The following is a 20,986-nucleotide window of genomic DNA, read 5'->3' as shown; positions in this document are numbered from 1 at the left end:
GTTCGTGTGGAATGAAACTACCGTAGGGACGTGTTCACAGGAAACTGGCTCGCCGCGCTTTGTTAGCCGAGCGGTCTCGGGCGCTGCAGTCATGGACTGTGTGGCTGATCCCGGCGGAGTGTGAGTCTTCCTTCGGGCATGGGTGTGTGTGTTTGTCCTTAGGATAATTTAGGTTAAGTAGTGTGCAAGCTTAGGGACTGATGACCTTAGCAGTTAAGTCCCATAAGATTTCACACACATTTGAACATTTTTTTGAAACTGGCTCAAGCTTAGTCAGATATCCGAAACAGTGAAATATCCGACATCAAAGCATTGACAGCAGCAGTTGTCGAAACAAGAAACGCCATATTTGAAATATTGGATGTACATCACGAGGCAAAATCAACATACACTGAACCGAGCGAGGTGGCGCAGTGGTTAGCACACTGGACTCGCATTCGGGAGGACGACGGTTCAATCCCGCGTCCGGCCATCCTGATTTAGGTTTTCCGTGATTTCCCTAAATCGCTCCAGGCAAATGCCAGGATGGTTCTTTTGAAAGGGCACGGCCGACTTCCTTCCCCGTTCTTCCCGAATCCGATGAGACCGATGACCTTGCTGTTTGGTCTCTTCCCCCAAACAACCCAACCCAACATACACTGATATGCCAGGACATTATGACTACTACCTAATAGCCGGTATGTGCACCTCTGGCACGGATAACAGCGGAGACGCGTCGTGGCAAAGAAGCAATGGAGCCTTGGTAGGTCGGTGGAGGGAGTTTGCACCGCATCTGTACGCACAATTCCCGTAAATTCCTGGGAGGGGGGCGATGAGCTCTGAAGCCAGGTTCAATCACATCCGAGATGTGTTCGATCGGGTTCAGATCTGGCGAGTTGAGAGGGGGGCGGGGGAGGGGCACACACCAACCGGAACTCGCCACTGCGTTCTTCGAACCAGTCCATCACACTCCTGGCCTTGTGATATGGCGTATTATCTTGTTGAAAAATGCCACTCCTGTAGGGAAACATGACCGTCATGAAGGGGTGTACATGGTTTGCAACCAGTGTACGATACTCCTCGGTCATCAAGGTGTCTTGTACGAGCTCTGCCGGGGCCCACGGATGCGCACGTGAATGGTCCCCAGAGCATAGTGGAGCCGCCGCCCGCTTGTCTCTGTCCCGCAGTACGGGTGTCAAGGTACTGTTCCCCTGCAGGACGACGGATTCGTGCCCTCCCATCGGCATGATGAAGGGGGTATTGGGATTCATCTGATCATGCAACGCTCTGCCACTGAGCCAACGTCCAGTGATGATGGTCACATATCCATTTCAGTCAAAGTTCCAGATGTCGTGGTGTTAGCATTTGCAAATGCATGAGCCGTCGGCTGCGGAGGCCCATCGTTAGGAGGGCTCGGTGACTTTGTATTCTGACCAGCATTAGAGTTTGATGTTAGTTCCGTCACAGTTCGCCGCCTATCCTGTTTTACCAATGTGCCCGGCCTACATCGATATCTGTAATGACGGGTGGCCGCCCAGCTCCACGACGTCTGGACTTGCGTATAATACTGAGAGAAAGTAAATAAATAAGCAAGAATCGAACTTTTGGGAAAAAATCAGTCGGGTGCACTCAAACAAAACTATTACTCGTTTAACAAAAAGCACAAAGATTTCACGAAAATAAAAAAAAATAATCAAATAGAATTAAAAAAAGAACGCAGACCTATTACGACCACAAGAAATTCTCTATTGTTTATAAATAAAGATAAATATGGAACTTGTATTCCAATAAATGTATTATATTATTGTCTTTTGCCGCGCGGAGTGGCCGCTCGGTTTGAGGCGCAATGCCACGGATTGCGCGGCCCCTCCCGCCGGAGGTTCAAGTCCTCACCCGGGCATGGGTGTGTGTGTTGTTCTTAGCATAAATTACTTTAAGTTAGTTTAAGTTGTAAGTATAAGGACCGATGACCTCAGCAATTTGATCCCTTAGGAATTCACACACATATTTCCTTTTGTTTCTTATTGTCTTGGCTTCGCCACGTGTTGAAGACACTCTTCACAGCACTCCTCGAACACCTGACAAGTCGTGCAGTTTCAGAAATGTTCGTGTCGAGCTCTGGACGACCACAACCTGTCCTCGGTCAGACGCAGATAAATCGCACGCCTTCCCTATTCTATTCACTGATACTACATTCACCGAGCGTGTGTCTGACTAGCAGTCATTCCTCGCCGGAGGATGCGGCTATCGCCTGAACGGATTTATATCGATAGTAGGTCGGTGGTCATAGCATTCTGGCTGATCATTGTATTGACACACTAGATGAAAAGTTCCTTGAATCTGGTCATGCATACAGGGTGATTCAGTTGCCCTACCGATGTCGTTTTATGCACCCAGCAAAGTTATACATGACACTGGGTTACGTTTCATCTACGATAATATATACAGGTCGAAGCAATGAATTAAAATTTGTACCAAGGCCGGGATTCGAACGTGGGTGTCCTGCTAGTATTTCGCTACAGGTAGTGGTTTTCGAGTAATTCAAGAAAAACGAACAGAAGTGCTCTTCAAACGCACCCCCACTCACACACTCAGCCCCACCTGGTAGGATTTCTAGTTTGTTGCTCATGCACTTCTTTCTGTCACTGTACACAAATTTGCAACTGCACGAGTTATTTCCCACATTCGACCTTTCTTGATCTTCAGTCAATACTCGAGTATTTACAAATTGTGAAACTGACTATTGTGTAAATTTTACCCAACAATTTTGTGAATTTTAACAGAATAAAATAAACAATTACATAGTTGTATTCATCAGGTCTTCTGGCTGCGAAACTGCTGTGCTTCTAAGTTTGGATCGAATTGTCAACGTAATTAGTTTTAGCGAAACGTTCACAAAAGTCATTTTTCTTTCATTGTCCTCACGGGGACATTTAAATTAATAATTTTAACGCAACAGCCTAGTATGCTGACTATGTAATAGCCCAACCAATAAAGAAAAAATAGGTCGAAAGTCGGGAATAGTTTCTGTAGCCGAAAATTTTTGTACATTGGTAGCAGGGAGTGCCACGTACAACATACTAGAAATCCTGACTGGTGAGGGATGAGTGAGGGGATGGAGGTTCGTTTGAAGGTCACTTTTGTACATTAAATATCTCGAAAACCGTGGCCTTCAGCGAAAATGTATTCCAGCACTAAATTTAACTATGTTAAATTTTCAACAAAAAGGTCCTGTCCATTTTTTTCTGTAGGACTAATAGCTTGCGCGTAGCGAGCAAGGGAATGGCAAAATCTCGTGCCTGGATTTTGAAGACCAGATATAACATTGCACGTTACATAAAGCGACATTGGAAGGCCCATCTGACCCACCCTGTATATAAAAAGAACAAACTTGCAGTGTTGCTGTTTGCGGCATCGTGTGAGACAATTCAGAAAGCTTTCTGTGGATTTTTTTTTAAGAATTCCTTTCGTTCTGTTTCAGGTGGTACCAGAAATATCTATATTTCAGGAGAGAGCGCTCTGTGTGGTATGGTATGCAGAAACAAAGTCACACTTTGCTGCCTGAAGAGATTTCGGACGCGACTTTCAAAGGAAGCCACCAGACGTTAAGACTGTTAATGCTTGGTATGGTAAGATGTTAACCACTAGAAATGTAAACAGTCGAGTTCTTGAAGGAAACGCACATCTGATGGAATGGTAGAAGAGACCAGGGAGATCTTCCAAAGAAACCTGTCAAAGTCAGTTAACCGATCATCACGAGAGTTAAACATCCCTCGCTCAACAGCTCGCAAGGTGTTGCGTAATGACTTCGTTTGCATACTTACAAAGTTCAAATAATACAAGCATTGAAGCGAAACTTGGAAATTTTGGACCTGATTGGCAAAACCCCTAACTACCTAGGAAATGTCGTTTTATCTGACGATCGATACAACATTCGCATGTGGAGTTCGGAAAACCTCCATAATTTTTGTAAAAATATCAGAGACAGAGAAATGACGAACATGTGGTGCGTGCTGATGAAACAAGGCATAGTTGAATCATTTTTCATCATCGATAATACAGTAACAGGAACCATTTATTTCGAATTGCCTGTCGAATTTGCTGTCTCTCAGCTCGTTCCCCTTGAGCTAATACTGATCTTCTAGCAGGATGATGCAACATCGGATTGTAGTTTACATGTTCGTGGCTTCCTGGACCAAACATTTCCATAGCGGTGAATACATGTTGGACCAACCAATTGGCACCGCGATCACCGGACACAACCCGCCTTAATTTCTTCCTGTGGGATTATGTGAAAGACATTGTGTATGCCTCGCCAGTACTTGACCTTGTTGATCCCCTTGGTCGTAACATTGCAGAGCGATATGAAGTGGGACAAGCATGTAATTGCAGTTGTGGAGAAGGCGGATAGTCGTCTTCGGTTCGTTGGTATAATTTTGGGAAGATGTGGTTCATCTGTGAAGGAGACCCCTTATAAAACACTAATACGACCTATTCTTGAGTACTGCTCGAGCGTTTGGGATCCCAATCAGGTCGGATTGAGGGAGGACATAAAAGCAATTCAGAGGCGGGCTGCTAGATTTGTTACTGGTAGGTTTGATCATCACGCGAGTGTTACGGAAATGCTTGAGGAACTCGGGTGGGAGTCTCTAGAGGAAAGGAGGCGTTCTTTTCAAGAATCGCTAATGAGGAAATTTAGAGAACCAGCATTTGAGGTTGACTGCAGTACAATTTTACTGCCGCCAACTTACATTCCGCGGAAAGACCACAAAGATAAGATAAGAGAGATTAGGGCCCGTACAGAGGCATATAGGCAGTCATTTTTCCCTCGTTCTGTTTGGGAGTCGAACAGGGAGAGATATGAGGCACCCTCCGCCACGCACCGTATGGTGGATTGCGGAGTATGTATGTAGATGTAGATGTAGAATTGTGGGTGTAACAGCCCCCATCACCCCCGACATGCTTGTGCGCATGTGGGTTAAGATACAGTATCGTTCAGATATTTTACGGATTAAAAAAGGATCCTGCGTAAAAGTGTACTAATTTCTGTACAGAAATTTTTGAGTTACTGTACATGATGCCGCAAACGGCGGGTATCTATGTCTAACAGACATTTAAAAAAAAATTGGATTTGGATATCAGAGAGGTTTCATGTGGACATCCCGTATCGCATAATTTTATATAACTTGTATGAGAATCCTCTACGTTTACAACAATAGTATTTACAGTTTTTTTTCGGTTTTTAGATTATTCATTACAATTGCTTCAGACTGAGAATCGACAGTCGTGCAGCAACAGCTGATTAAGTGTAGGCAGCACTGAAAAATAATATTTGCCTGCTGATAATGGTTTATGAAATATCACTGTAGTTTTTGTTGCGCGCGTGATGGTCGCAATATTTGTCTCAGTCCTAGTTGGTCGGCAACGCTTTTAATATTCAGAAGCGGTGTTTCAAAGTATGCGTGATGAAAATACATCCATTTCGATCTCATGTTCGGTTTGATAATTCGCGCCGCGTTTCCAATACACCTGTCTTTTCGGTGTGAAGGAGCTATGGCATCTACACCAGCCAACGCTCTTATTGTTGAAGACAATGAACCCTCCACTACAGTTGAGAAGGAAATAACTCAGCCATAAATTTATTGCCAAATGTGCGCAATTTTCTCAGGACAAAGTGGTAGAAGACTTACACAACCCCTCATTTAGGCGCCTGTCTGAAAGATATTGGATGATCAAGAGCATGCCGTCCATTTCATATACACGCATGGATACTATGAACCATATCCTCAACAAAATTTCTCTGTCGCGAATACCACTGCAACAATTCGATCTTAGAACTAGACCTGTCATTGACTCTAAAACCAACAAATTCTTTCGACATAGAAGAACTAGTATCTGGTTTTCATAGTACAACCTTTATTTATATAGATGGATCCAAAAATGAAGATGGCGCAGGCAGCAAATATTGAGAGAATTATATAAGGCAATATGGTACAAAAATTTAAAGTAGCAAAGGACAACACAATCAGCACAGTTGAATTAAACAAAATCCTGGAAGCTCTTCTTTCTATTCAATATATTTCTGGAAAAATCCATTATTCTAAATCACTCCATGACTTTCTAAAGATCAACAACACCTGAAAAGTGAATCATCCCATAGCACACACAATAGTTGTTGTATTGAGATGGATTCAAAACAATAAATGGCGAGTCAAAATGTATTAGCTGAAAGACCACTGTCGGACAAAAGGAAGCGGAACTGCAGATAGTTTGGCGAAGAAAAGCATCCTAAAGTAGCGGTAGACGACTTTCTACAAAAATTTAGACGACTAACAAGAAATAAATGGAATAAAGAATGGGCATTACCCTCGAAACCAAAAGGGGGTGCCGAAATGTTATGTCTCCGAATCTTTTTATCTGAAAACTCTTAAAGCGATTTAAAGATGGTTCAAATGGCTCTGAGCACTATGGGACTCAACATCTGAGGTCATCAGTCCCCTAGAACTTAGAACTACTTAAACCTAACTAACCTAAGGACATCACACACATCCATGCCCGAGGCAGGATTCGAACCTGCGACCGTAGCAGTCACGGGGTTCCGGACTGAAGTGCCTGGAACCGCACGGCCACCGCGGCCGGCGCGATTTAAAGAACAAGCTTTATTAACATCCTACTTTTTTATTCTTCGTGTCTACATATTTATTTCTCAACATTGTCACCCTGGCGACGAATACATTCCTTCCAACGAGGGACCAGTTTGACCATACCGTCACTGTAGAAAGTTTGAGCCATGACCTCACCTCCGCTTGCGCGGCTTCATCGTTATCAAAGTGAAGCCCTCGAATGTGTTCTTGAAGTTTTGGAAACAGATAAAAAGCGGAAAAGATCAAGTCGGGACTGTATGGAGGATGCTATGTTCACGTTGAGTGTCAGCACATTAGCTCGCATCAACATCTGCGTTTACGAAGAGGGCACACACGCAGATACATACAGAAGCCGAGAGTGTCGACTAAAAACACATACAGAATGTCACAATTTTAAACATGCCTGACGGCAGCAACAACAAATTTTCAATAAATAAGACATACAGTCAACTCGTTGTATAAGTCTATTTAAAAGTCTTGACAAGTTTCAATCCACTAAGGATATCACATCCACAAGGAAAGTCACCTATAACCTTTTAAACATTTTTTTATTGTTATTTCCTAACCCCCCCCAGCGCTCCATATGGGCGGGAGGTGGGCTGTGAGAGGTACAGGCAACCCGCTCTTCAGGCAATGGATAACAAAATGCTAAAGTAGACAAAAAAAACAACAGATAACGCAGATATATACACTGATTTTAAAACTTTTTAAAGGGAAATGGAAATTTTGAGATAAACGTTGGATGCCTTTATTCACTGTTAGTTAAAACCAGTAATAATAAAAGGTAAAATGAAGTACAACAAGCGAACATTTAAAACATGTTGCCGAAACAGTGATATGTAAAAGAAGCACTTTCCTGTCACTAGAAATTGAAAGGACCTGCCACGGGATAGCGCAGTTTTTGATGGGGAAAATGTTGGTCGGTGAAGAGGGTAGGAATGTGGTGCTATAAGGATGGAGGGCTGATGCTTTGCAGCGATGGGATAAGAGTGGCAGTTGGGATAGGAGAGGGGGTGGAGTAAATGGGAAATTGGAGACACTAATAGTTGTTGGGGGGGGGGGGAAGAAATGATAAAGGGAAAGAAAAGGGTAAAGATATGTGGAGATGGGCGGCAGAGGAAGCCCTGACACGATGTGTTGGGTGGGGTGGTCCTATAGCTGATATGAAGGGTAAATGTTGCGATGGACTTCATCATCTGGGAGGGGGAGATGGGGTTTCTTTGAGAGAGCATGTGGATGGTGTGTAAGTGGAGGGTCGGTGGACTGTGTTGGTAAAGATGCGGCAGTGTATGAAGATTGTAAGGTACAGAGAAAAGAATAGGATCATTGAAATCAAGTTTGCGGATGGTGTAGATTGTTCGGAGGTGTTCAATATGAGTGAGGAGAGGCGGGAACGTGGTGAGTTGGTAACGGATCCTTGTGGAGGAAGGTAAACGGATGCGGAAAGCGAGGTGGAAAGGATGGCGTTTGAGGGTCTGGAGGGACATATAGAACTTGGGACGGGCGGATATCCATGCAACATTTGCGTAGCAAAGAATGGGGCGGATTAGAGATTTGTACGTGTGAAGAACAGTGAACGGGTGCAGTCATCGTGTTCAGACATTTAGTAGTTTTTGACTATTGTGGGCTTTCTGTTGGATGGTTAGTAGGTGGAGTTTCCACGTTACTTGCCAGTCGAAGGTTAGTCTAAGGTATTTTAGTGTGTTAGTTAACTGGGACGGTCAAAAACGGTGAGGTAAAAGTCATGGAGACGGAAGGTGCAGGTAGTGCGTTCTGTAATTATTGCCTGGGTTTTGGTGGGGTTAAAGTGAGTGATGTGGATTTGGAGGGATCGTTAGGATTTCTGGAGTGTATGATAGAGGGCGAGGAAAGTGGCGTTACCAGCATACTGAAAGAGGTGGATGGGAGCAGGTGTTTTCGTCATACCAGCAGTGTACAAGAATTGAAGGAGGAGAGAGAGAACGGAACATTGCGGCACTCATGCAGTGGGTGGAAGGTACGGGAATGGTTGTTGTTACTGTGGACATAGGATAGGCAATTGGAAAGGATGGATGCAATAAGGCGGACATAGTTGATGGGACTCTGGAGCTCGAACAGAAGACCGGAATGCCGAACACGGTCGTATACTTTCTCTATGTGAAGGGAGACAAAGGTGGCGGATTTACGGTTGTTGAGCTGTTGGAATAGGAAATGGGTGAGGTTCAGGAGTTGATCATTAGCAAAGAAGAAGGGACGGAAGCCACGATGGGCAATAGGAAGCAGATGATGCTGGTGCAGATGACGGTGGATGCGACGGGAGAGGAGGGATTCATAGACCTTAAACATACTACAAAATAAACGTCTAAAATACTTAATACTTTAGACACTGAAATGGCGTACATGGAATAAAACTGGTACTTACGTAAATTACATGACGTTAAAATTGTAAACAAACATGATGATCTAAGAAGATCAAGTCACACAGCAGAAAATGTAGACTACATGGGAACAGTAAAAATTGTAACACAGGTACAACTTGTTAAAAGAAAAGACTTTGGACCGTACGTGTGGCAACTAACTGCGATGCCAAGTAAACGTGGTGTAGAGTGCGCCACTTACTGAGCGCTAATAGCGAGATAAACGCTCAACCGTATAAAATACGCATCTGTTACAGTAAGACACCAGTATGATACATATTTAGATGTTTTAAACAGAGTGAACTGTGTGTGGTATAAAAGAAAGGCTGTATAAAAGACATAAAAATAATATTTATAAAAATGACTACGACAACAGGTAGCATAAACTGAAAGAGATGTTAATTACAAATATTAGTTGAGAATAAAGGAAATACTATAGTAGTAGTTTATCAAGTTGTTACAATATGCTAGAAAGGGGGAATATGCTTCACATAAAATCTGCGAACAGAATTGGTACTGAAACCTAGTCCAGCTTTTTACAATACACTTATGCAATCGGTTGGCTGTATATCTTATTTATTGAAATCATTCAGAACATACAATTATCATTTGAAAATGCACAGTAAGATAATAATCGGCCTCACTATTCATAGAGGAAAGAAGTACCCTACTGCAGAATGCATATATATATATATATCTTAACAACAGAATCAGGCGCCATACATCCGCACACAAAGTAGCTGCTACTAGACTTGAATGTATTACCACTCCAAAAGGTTCCGTCATTGATTCTATTCCTGGTGTATAAGCGACGTTAACGCAGTAACTACGGTGGCATCTTCAACTGACAACAGTAAACAAGAGATGTGCATTCTACTAGTCAGTTGTGAGGAGGCAGTGTTTAGTAGTGGACGCGCCGTCGTGGTGCCTCACGTCATAAATCGCACTGTCGTAAATCGCAATGGAGCAACATCCCTAAATCAAGTGTTCAAGACATTCTCCAGAATGCAAAGAGCAAAAATACACACGAAGGATAAACGCTTTGACGACATAACCGACGTTCAAGCCAGTGTGACGCATGAGTTGAACAATATCCGAAAGAGAGCTTCTCTGAAAGGTTCACATGGTTGTACAAATTTTCTGAGAGTTGCACTCTAGTGCGGAGAGGCTACGTAGAACACCTGATCAGTAAAACCACCACCTTAATCTTTTCTGCTTTTTATTAATCCAGTCTCGAAACTTTTTGGACTGACGATGCATGTTTTACCAGTAATTTCCGCTGGCTCTGCGTAAAAAAATTTCTTATTGCTATGACTTTCTCGTTTTCCTTCCGAGCCCCGACAGCGTCCCGTGTCATGAGGTACGTGCAACAGTAGGCGGAAGCTTCCTGGACTTGCAGCATAGCGCATATTGTCTCATTTCCTGCAACCACGTCATCTCTGTTACGGAGACATTACCACTCACATACTGTTGTCACACAGCTAAATGAAAAATTATTTCTGGCACCTGCTTTAAAAAGTATCTCTCGCTATAGCAAAACGTTATTGGCAAAAATCTTTGCACAAAATAATTTTTCAGGTTCAGCCATTTTTATTTACCAAAATTTATTGTGCACGGCGCGTTATGGCATTATGCTGTTTTCAATAGGTGTTTCACAGCCTGTATTCTTAGTGTACGTGCCGTCTTAGCAAATGGCAGGTTTTATCTTAGTAGTTACGAATATCCGAAATGTAAACAATAGTATGTGAAAGTGTGAAATGACGGAGTTGTTTGTTCTTGTGCTGTATGTACCGGACAAGGATTTATTCAGCAACAACGTAAGTAGAGATATAACTGAGGTTATCTAAATATGCAACACTCTTAATGGTGCACACAAAAGTACAATGTGTCCGAGATTAAAGTTCCAGTTTCAGAACGCTATAGAAAGAGAACCACTGCTCATAATGACGTAAAATTTGAACAGCATGTTATCGACGAAGGGGTAAATGTCATGAAAAAAAACAACAATTTTACCTTTAGATGTCGCTGTAAGCGTTTGAACGTAAATGGGGTCGGCTACAAATGACAGATGAATGGCAATATGAACGCTATGGTTTGACTTGCACATTATACCATCCGTATTGTTCAATGTGCATGACTGCACAAGTTCAGTAGGCACAATTGTAGCACTGTTAGTGAGGTAAGCCCATCCATCACGGCATGGTCGTACCGCATCTGATGCGCCATCTTGCATAAAAATGATCTTACATACACACTCACGATGTTAAAGGGTTGGAATAACGTTGGTTCGGAAAAAAAAAAAAAACGCTCACAGCATTTACCACTCCACTGGTGGTACAGGTAATAGGAGCCGTTTCAAATGGCTCTCAGCACAACACTATGGAACTTAACATCTGAGGTCATCAGTTCCCTAGACTTAGAGCTACCTAAACCTAACTAACCTAAGGACATCACACTCATCCATGCCCGAGGCAGGATTCGAACCTGCAACCATAGCAGCAGCGCGGTTCCGGACTTAAGCGCCTAGAATCGCTTGGCCACAGCGGCCGGCACAAAGTCACCTTTGCAGAATGTAGTGGTACCGGTTGATGAGCGTGCAGATTATCCGTTGCCCATATTCTGTAATTCTGTGTATTGACATGTCCTTGGAGATGGAAATGGGCTTCGTCTGTCCACAGAATGTTCTATGGTCATTCATTGTCTACCTCCAAGCGAGCAAAAAATTCCGGAGCGAACATTTGTCTTGCTGGCACGGCATCAATAAGCAACTTCTGAATATGGGTGGTTTTGTTTGGATAGCAATGCAAGATGTTTCGTAGGATTTTATATACCGTGCTCGTAGGCATGTCTGACGTTCGGGTAATTCCCCGTGCACTGCAAGCTTGCACACCACCGCTCTAACCGCCCTGAAATGCTGTGGCCACGTCTTCGACAGAAGTCGGATCAACTGTTTTCGTCTCTCTGCTACGTAGCACTTCAAAAGAATCCGTCTTTTCGAATTTTGTAACCATTTTCTCCAGACCCTTAGCAGACATCGGACCAATTCCTTTTTTCACACTCTTGCGTGTCCGGAACTTCTGCGGGGTTACTGACGCAGTATCACCGTAATTGTTGGTTCAAATGGCTCTGAGCACTATAGGACTTAACATCTGTGGTCATCAGTCCCCTAGAACTTAGAACTACTTAAACCTAACTAACCTAAGGACATCACACACATCCATGCCCGAGGCAGGATTCGAACCTGCGACCGTAGCAGTCGCGCGGTTCCGGACTGAGCGCCTAGAACCGCTAGACCACCGCGGCCGGCCACCGTAATTGTAAAAGAGCTTTCCCAGTAGCGTGCGATCCTTCATGGAGCTAGTCATGCTGGGTGTTTTGGACTCAAAATGAGGAAGTGCCGTGTGCCGTGCGTCTGTTACTGTGCATATGCTGTCACTTACAGCTTTATCTGTTGGTTAAATTTTCTTTAATCTTTTTTCTTCGATGATGTTTCCACCTACGTGAAAAATATGCTGTTCAAATATGACGTCATTCCGAGCAGTGGTTCCCTTTCTACAGCGTTTTGAAATAAAAACTTTAATTACGGACGCCTGTAAATAAATCTTTCTGGACAGTGACAAATTTCTGTGTACTGCTTCATTAGCACATTAAGCAAACAGACATTATCACAGTTTTAAAAAATCTATAATTAAAAATTTGTGTATGTGTAACTGTATGGCACCTGATGACGCGAGCGTGCTGCTGAAACGTGTCGTGCAAATAAATATTGCTAAATTAAAGTGACTGAAGATGTAAAATCGTTTCATAAATTTTGTAATACAGTCATAGATCTTAAAAAACGTGGATTAATTTCAGTTTAAAATCTGTTTTTCCTGATGTGTAATAACCAGGTAAAAAAATAATAATTTCAGTATGTAAACCTGCTCAAAAGAATTAGTGGAACGTGACTCGTGGCGTCTCCCATACTCCACTGAGCAATAACTTAAGAGTGGGTATTTTACCAAATTATACCTTTTCATTCACAGATTACGTACATAACAAACCATGTAATTTCTTAGACTTTCCCGGCGCTGCGCTGTTATTGTTAATGCAGCGCCAAAACGAATACCTGACGACTAAAGAACGCTTCAACGCCAGAAAATATCATTTTACAACGTAAGCTAATCAACGTAGCTGCCTCTAATGCGTGACACCACGTGGTACTGTTTATCCACGGTGTGGCAACAGGCACGCTTTACCAACCGAACTGCTGGCGGCTTGTATGGGAAAGCCGGCTCACCGTTGATGTTACCCGGCCAACGGGGTCATGTCACCTTCGGTGAGCCAAACGTCAAAAGTCGCAACTAATTTTAAACGCACAATAATCGGACACAGCGACTCGTGTAGCCCTTCTGAGATAGTCTTGCAGTGTACTGGTAGTATGTGTATACCACCGCAACGCAGAGATGGCCGGTCCCAGAAAGCACAGTGGTGAGCTCACGGAGTTGGGGCGGAATGACTTGTTATCCTACTGTCTGGTAGGAGGTCGTAACGATACAGATCATGGATAATTATTTCTTCGTCAGGATGTTCACTTTCTCAAACGCACATAAAGAACAATCTTTACGAAACACTGATCACCCGGACTCCTAGCAATAGATACAATAGAGTCGGATGAGCGCTAGTGTGGCTTTAGTAGACGGATTTAAAACTGTGGTGTTAATACGAAGGTTAACAACGTAAACAACGGAAGGCTTATAATTTCCTGTCGAATGATTTGTAAGTTAGAGGGGGTTATAAATAATTTTGGTGAATTCGTTTTAAAGTGAACTCGTAACCCATTTAACTGGCCATAAAGAGCAACGTAACATACGAGGGTTATTCGGAAACTTAGGAACGATCGGTCGCGAAATGGAAACCACAGTGAAAACCGTATGAAGTTTTGCACAGGTGTGTTGGGCAGTGTCTCTAGTATGCCCGTCGATCGCATTACGTCTTTCTTTTTAGTTCTGAGCACACAGGGAGCACATAAAGATACATAGAACAATAGTGTCTCACGCTAAGTACGAGGACCTGGTGAGAAATTTCGCCTGAAGCTATGCAGCCAACATTACATAACTGTCGTATGATTTCTTCTTCAAGACAATTCCCAGCTGCATTCTTCAGGGGCAATGAAGATGCTCCTGCATCGTTTTCAATTGGAAATGTTTGATTACCCACAATACAGCCCGTAATTGTCTCCCTCTGCGTTTCAGATCTGCTCACATGAGCCGCTGGCTATGAAGACATTTTGGCACAGACAACGAGCTGTAGGCCAGCGTAGAGAATTGGCGGAAAGCACTGGCGGCTGCCTTCTATAACGAAGGTATTGGAAGGTTGGTACAGCGCTACGACAAACGTCTAAGTCGGATCGGCAACTATGAAGATAAGTAGCTGGAAGTTGTAGCTAACTGTTGCAAATAAAACAGTTTTGATTTTCACTATTGTTTCCATTTCGCGACCTATCGTTCTTTACATTCCGACTAGCCCTCGTATATCAGCATGTCGGTCGATAGGGAAAAACTGGTAGTAGGAAGCGGGAGAGTCACGACAGTAGTAATGCTGAGATGACAGGAAAGTGGAATTAACACAGTAGAGCAAATAAAGCAGTCATACAGTTAAACACTGAACATGAAGTGATATCGAAGTTGAGGTCTTTAGCGTGACGTACGATCTAAAATAGGATTCCGGTTATCCAACTAGTTAATACAGGTAATATTGATGAGAATGGGAATTACATGCACCGTTAAAGTCGAAGTTGTAACAGTAGTAGATGTTGTGTTACTTCTATCCCGATCGCTAGTTCAAAATCTCTGTGAAATCTTATGGGACTTAACTGCTAAGGTCATCAGTCCCTAATCTTAGACACTACTTAATCTAAATTATTCTAAGGACAAACACACACACACCCATGCCCGAGGGAGAACTCGAACCTCCTCCGGGACCAGCCGCAAATCGCTAGTTGGGTATTAATCATCACCAGATTGTTCGTTACTAACCGCTACGATTTTCCTCATGATCATGAACCAAGTACTACTTGTTATGGCCGTAGTTTACGAGGTAGCTTAACACATTATACATATATGAAATAAATAAAATATTCACGCATTTATTTACAATATGCACAAGTTGAAAGATTGCTTGTGCATCACTACGAATGCTATGAGTCCTTCAACACTGCTGTGATAGGTCATCTTCTGAATTGTCCTCCATACATACTGGTTCACTAGTTAGCGGTTACAAAATACAATACAGTCATTGGCTATCTGTTAAGATTAGTAGCATCGTACTGTAACGATGAATTCTGACTGCAATTTTCCGAGATCTGGGAGCGGCGGTCAGTGTGCGGCGTCTTAAAAAGGACTTGCCGAGGGAACGGTTGAATGCAGACAGTAATGCGAACACGACGTCTTCTGGTGGCGTCCATGGTGCCACGTATAGGAGCCAGGGAGTACTATAGAGACCGGAACTTGCGGTGTCGAAAAAAAAAAATGGCTCTATGCACTATGGGACTTAACATCTGAGGTCATCAGTCCCCTAGACATAAAACTACTTAAACCTAGCTAAGGTCATCACACACATCCACGCCCAAAGCTGGATTCGAACCTGCGACCGTAGCAGCAGCGCGGTTCCGGACTGAAGCGCCCACAACCGCTCGGCCACAGCGGCCGGCTTGCGGTGTCGCGCTGGCGTCCTGTTTTAATGTTTTCAATGGCGACGGTGTCTGTGTTTATGCAGTAACAGCATTTATTACAATCCAATGTCCTTCAGACATGCAGGTATGTCTGAAGGAACAGACACTATCTTTAACGATTTGCATCGGTGGAAATCATGAAATGGATTCACATATTGTGAATTTGTATTAGCGTCAACTACTTGTGACAAATGAAAACTTGTGCCGGAGAGAGACTTGGACTCGAATTTCCCGCTTGACACGAGCGATCGCCTTAACAACTACGGTTGTCTGAACATGCCCCCAGTGCTGGTCGAAACCACCATATGTCACACAGTCTCAGTTCAAATGCTTGTACATTCGTGAAACTATGTATAGAAAGACAAATGTTATTTTTTTATATAATCTTTTAAGCCATAAATGTATTAGACATGCACACGTGTCTGAGGGACACTGTGTTGTAATAAATTCAGTTACTGCACAGCCACAGACACTGTCACCATTAATAATAAAATCACGCCTGACGGCGCTAAAATGACAATACAAAAAATAAAATTGGTCTTCCTATGCTTACATTCAAGAACGTGAGAGGTGGCATGAGCCCCCTCTCATAGTTCTATCTTACGATTCTCCTCTCTAATTGCATGCGGTGGAAAGTTGCTATTCCTTCACACGCGGACTTCCCACGCAGCGTCTCTCGTCACCCGGGTGGTCCGGTGACAGGCGGGCTCTGCTGATTTCGAAAGGGTAAGCCGATGGGTGTGAATGCTTTCCAGACGCCGACATTGTCAAAAGACACGCCCGGAGGGGGCTGAAGCAGCGGCTGGGCTAGAGGTTCCGTTACTTCGCAGAAACTTAGCGAAAACACTCTCTGGCGGGCTACCAGCGAGGCGTGGGAATGACTTGTGTACCCAGGCAGTTGTGGCGGGAAAATTCCCGCGCTTTCTGCAAAATAGTAACTGTGATTGGCTTGCTCATGGCATAACTCCGTGACGTAGCAAAATCAGCGCAGAAATTGGCGCCAAGAATCTCCATTGGTGGAATGGTAGTGCTCCGGCAATGGAGTGGAATTTTCCGCCGGTTTTCGAGTTGCTGATTGGAACGTTTAACCACAGCCACTGTCGTGAGGGCGGGAATGTTCTGTGTTCGGCCTGTACGGGTGCTCAGGGGTAGTCGGCTCTCGCCTTTCGGTCGAGGACGTCTAAGCAACCAGCCATCGCCTCCGGTACGCCAAATCGTGTTCTTGCAGTTAAGAAGACAGATTGGTAATGTATGTCCGCAGCACCGGCAGACAGGGATTTTCCTAGGTGATAATCAGAGCTCAGCAGAGCGCGCCTGTTCGTCTTTTTCTAACTTTGTTCTGTCTTGGGCAGCAGCAATTAATGTTGGGTTGGCTATGTGTTTTCTCTTAAGATTTGAGTTGCAAGGAATTGGCTCCACATACCACTTCGTCATAATCCTCACAATCTAGTTTAGGGACAATTTCACATTCACAGCGTTTGTTTGAGTATCCAATTTGAGCCAATTTGATGTATTGTAAATGTTTCATGTGTTTTTGTTTATTATTTTGTGTTTAGTATTAATAAATCATATTGTTATTTTGGACAGAACTTTCATTCTGTTAATCGGTAGAGCAACCCTATCATTCCTCACTATGTTAATGAAACCTTCGTCTATTTAACTTATTTATCAAATTAAATTATTGCAGGTGCCAAACTCTCTTCTACTCCACTGGCAGGGTTGATTAGAGTCAGTTCGCGTATTTTTTTTTTTAATCCTTGTGCAACAGCAAAAGTCGGAGTTAGAATTGGGGGGGCTTAGAGCATCATTTACATATGTAGATTCTAGAAGAATTTAGTGTTAAATACACTGCTAGCCCCGGCACCTCGCAAACGTGCAAGCATTTGGATTGTTATGTAAAATGAAAGAGGAGGGGCAGAAAGGAAAGGAATTACTGATACCAGCCGTATCAATAGTGTGTGCAGCATCAGTGGCGACAAATGAAAGAGTGCGTCAGACCGGGATTCGAGCCTGGTGTCTCGTGCTTAGTGGGCAGCTGTGTTAACCATTGCACCATACGGACACAGTGGCTATCGCGACTGCAATGGCTACCTTGGCACACCTCTTGGCCTACCCACATTCCCACCTAGAGCCACCCATCTGCAGCTCCTGTCCACGTCCCCCATGCTCGCAACTATGAGATTCCCACAGGAAGTAGGACGTAATTGTGCATCCGCACTGAATGTGGTGAATCATTGCCCATCGAGGCCAATCAGTTATATGGTTAGTTTTATGTGGGTCGGCCGAGGGGCGTACCGACACTGTCCGGTGTAGTTGCGATGAACACTGTGTGCGGGTGGAGCAGTGGTTAATGCAAATGCCTAGTAGGCACAGGAGATCCTGGGCCCGAATCCCGGTCTGACACATTTTCACTCGTCGTCGCTGATGCCATACAAAGTCCTACAGCTGATATCAACAATTTCTTCCCTCTCCTTTCTTTCCTCCCCTCTCCTCCTCCAACTTACATAATACACTGAAAAGCCAAAGAAACTGGTAAACCTGCCTATTATCTTGTAGGAGCGCCACGAGCACGCAGTAGTGTCACAACAGGACGTGGCATGGACTCGACTAATGTCTGAAGTAATGCTGAAGGCTGACACCATGACTCCTGCAGGGCTCGACTAATGTCTGAAGTAATGCTGAGGGCTGACACCATGGCTCCTGCACGGCTTTTCATAAATCCGTAAGAGGACGAGGGGGTAGAGAGCTCTTCTAAACAACACGTTGCAAGGAATCCCAGATATGCTCAATAATGTTCATGTCTGGGGAGTTTGGTAGCCATCGGAAGTGTTTAAAAGCAGAAGAGTGTTCCTGGAGCCACTCTGTAACAATTCTGGACCTGTGGGATGTCGCACTGTCCTGCTGGAATTGCCCAAGTGTGTCGGAATGCAGAATGGACATGAGTGATTGCAGGTGATCAGACATATGCGTCACCTGTCAGAGTCGTATCTTGACGTATCAGGGTTCCTATATCACTCCAAATGCACACGACCCCCACCATTACAGAACCTCCACCAGCTTGAACAATCCCCTGCCGAAATGCAGGATCCATGGATTCATGAGGTTGTCTCCATACCCGTGTACGTCCATCCACTCGATACAATTTGAAACGAGACTTGTCCGACCAGGCAACATGTTTCCAGTCATCAATAGTCCAGTGTCGGTGTTGATGGGCCAATGCGTAAGACTTTGTGTCGTGCAGTCATCAAGGGTACACGAGTACTCCGAAAACCCATATCGATAATGTGCGGTTGAATGGTTCGCACGCTGAGACTTGTTGATGGCCCAGCATTGAAATCTGCAGCAATTTGTGGAAGGGTTGCACTTCTGTCATGTTGAACGATTCTCTTCAGTCGTTGTTGGTCCCGTTCTTGCAGGATCTTTTTCCGGCCTCGGCGAAGTGGGAGATTAGATTGATTCCTGATATTCACGGTACACTCGTGAAATGGTAGTACGGGAAAATCTCCAGTTCATCGCTACCTCGGAGATGCTGTGTTCCATCGCTCGTACGCCAACTGTAACACCACGTATAGACTCACTTAAATCTTGATAGGCTGCCACTGTAGCAGCAGTAACAGATCTAACAACTGCGCCAGACACTTGTTGTCTTATATAGGCGTTGCGGACCGCAGCGCCGTATTCAGCCTGTTTACAGAACTCTGTATTTGAACACGCATGCCTATACCAGTTTCTTTGGCTCTTCAGCATGTTTTACAGCTACGAAGTTTGCATGGTGTCTGTTCTTTCGGACACCACATCAGGATTGTGGTTGCCTGACATATAGAGGTCTGGACCACCACTGGATGCATGCTCGGAAAGCTGAAGTGCTAATGAATTTAGCGACGTCAGGAGCAATGGTAATAGGCAGGGGTCTCCAGGAAGGGAATGTGGCCCCTTTCCGACTACAAGACACGCTTAAATGTTTGAGGACTGTCTTCATACGCGACAACAGGCGGAATGCCGTGATTGGCTCACCCGCCTTCTTCAAGGGATATGCGCTAGCGTCAGAGTCAACTTGCTCCTGACATTAAATATGGTTAAAAGGGTTCTTATATCAATGTTCACCTAGCGTCCAGAATACCACATTTCGTCACAATTATACCAATGTCGAAGACGGGCTTTGGTTGATGGCGCTCTTTGGCTACTTCGTCAGCAAGGGTCTGATACCCACCAGCGATATCTGTCAATGTCCAAGTCAGAGGGGCCCCCTGTATGTCAACACGGTGATAAAGTTGTGGACCCGACATCGACACAGCTTTTCGGGCACCCTCATGGAAAGATCTGGCTGCCCGCTCCCGACAACTGCCCATTGCAGTGGGGCATATTTCCTCATCGCTTTCCCTCGTCAAGACTTTTTCGTTAACTTAAGTTACATCCACGCCCATCTCCCGTGCCTCGGAACCCCTACAGCATGTGATGTTTACTGCCTGAAGATGAGAGGACATTACAGGAATATGGTGGAACACCGTCAAATTACTATAGATTGGTCCGTGGTCTGGCTTTCAATAACCAGCCCTTTCTCGACTCGGACGCCCGGATGACATTATATATAGTGGCCAACCAAGAACGTGTTGTTGCTGTGGTCTTCAGTCGAAAGACTGGTTTTATGCAGCTCTCCAAGCTACTCTATCCTGTGCCAGAATCTACATCTACGAGTAACTACTGCAACCTACAACCTTCTCAATCTGCTTACTGTGTTCATCTCTTGGTCTCCCTCCTCTACAATCCCCCCCCCCCTCCCCAAGCTTCCCACCAGTACTAAACTCGCGGTCTCTTGATGCCTCAGAAAGTGTCCTACCAACCGATCCCTTCTTCTGGTCAGGTTGTACCACAAATTTCTCTTTTCACCAATTCTATTCAATACCTCCTCATTAGTTACGTGATGTATCCATCTAACTTTCAGCATTCTTCCGTAGCACCACATTTCAAAAGCTTGTAGTCTCTTCTGTCTAAACTGCTTATCGTCCATATTTCACTTTCATACATAGCTACACTCTATACAAATACTTTCAGAAAGGACTTCCTGACACTTAATTCTGTACTCGATATAAACAAATTTCTCTTTTTCAGAAACGCTTTTCTTGCCAGTGTCAGTCTACATTTTATATCCTCTATACTTCAACCGTGATCAGTTATTTTGTTTCCCAAATAGCAAAACTCATCTACTACTGTGTCTCATTTCCTAATCTAATTCCCTCAGCTACACTTGGTTTAAT

The 20,986-nt window shown here is 44.1% G+C and overlaps 1 protein-coding gene across 1 annotated transcript in view; it reads right to left on the bottom strand.

Moving 5' to 3' along the window:
• LOC126199526 (uncharacterized) overlaps positions 1 to 20,986 on the bottom strand; it is a 183,626-nt gene that overhangs the window by 116,499 nt on the left and 46,141 nt on the right. The window lies entirely within an intron of this gene.

The sequence above is a fragment of the Schistocerca nitens genome, chromosome 8 (genome assembly GCF_023898315.1).
Source record: "Schistocerca nitens isolate TAMUIC-IGC-003100 chromosome 8, iqSchNite1.1, whole genome shotgun sequence".
Taxonomy (NCBI): Eukaryota; Metazoa; Arthropoda; class Insecta; order Orthoptera; family Acrididae; genus Schistocerca; species Schistocerca nitens.
This window is presented reverse-complemented; position numbering and strand designations above follow the sequence as displayed.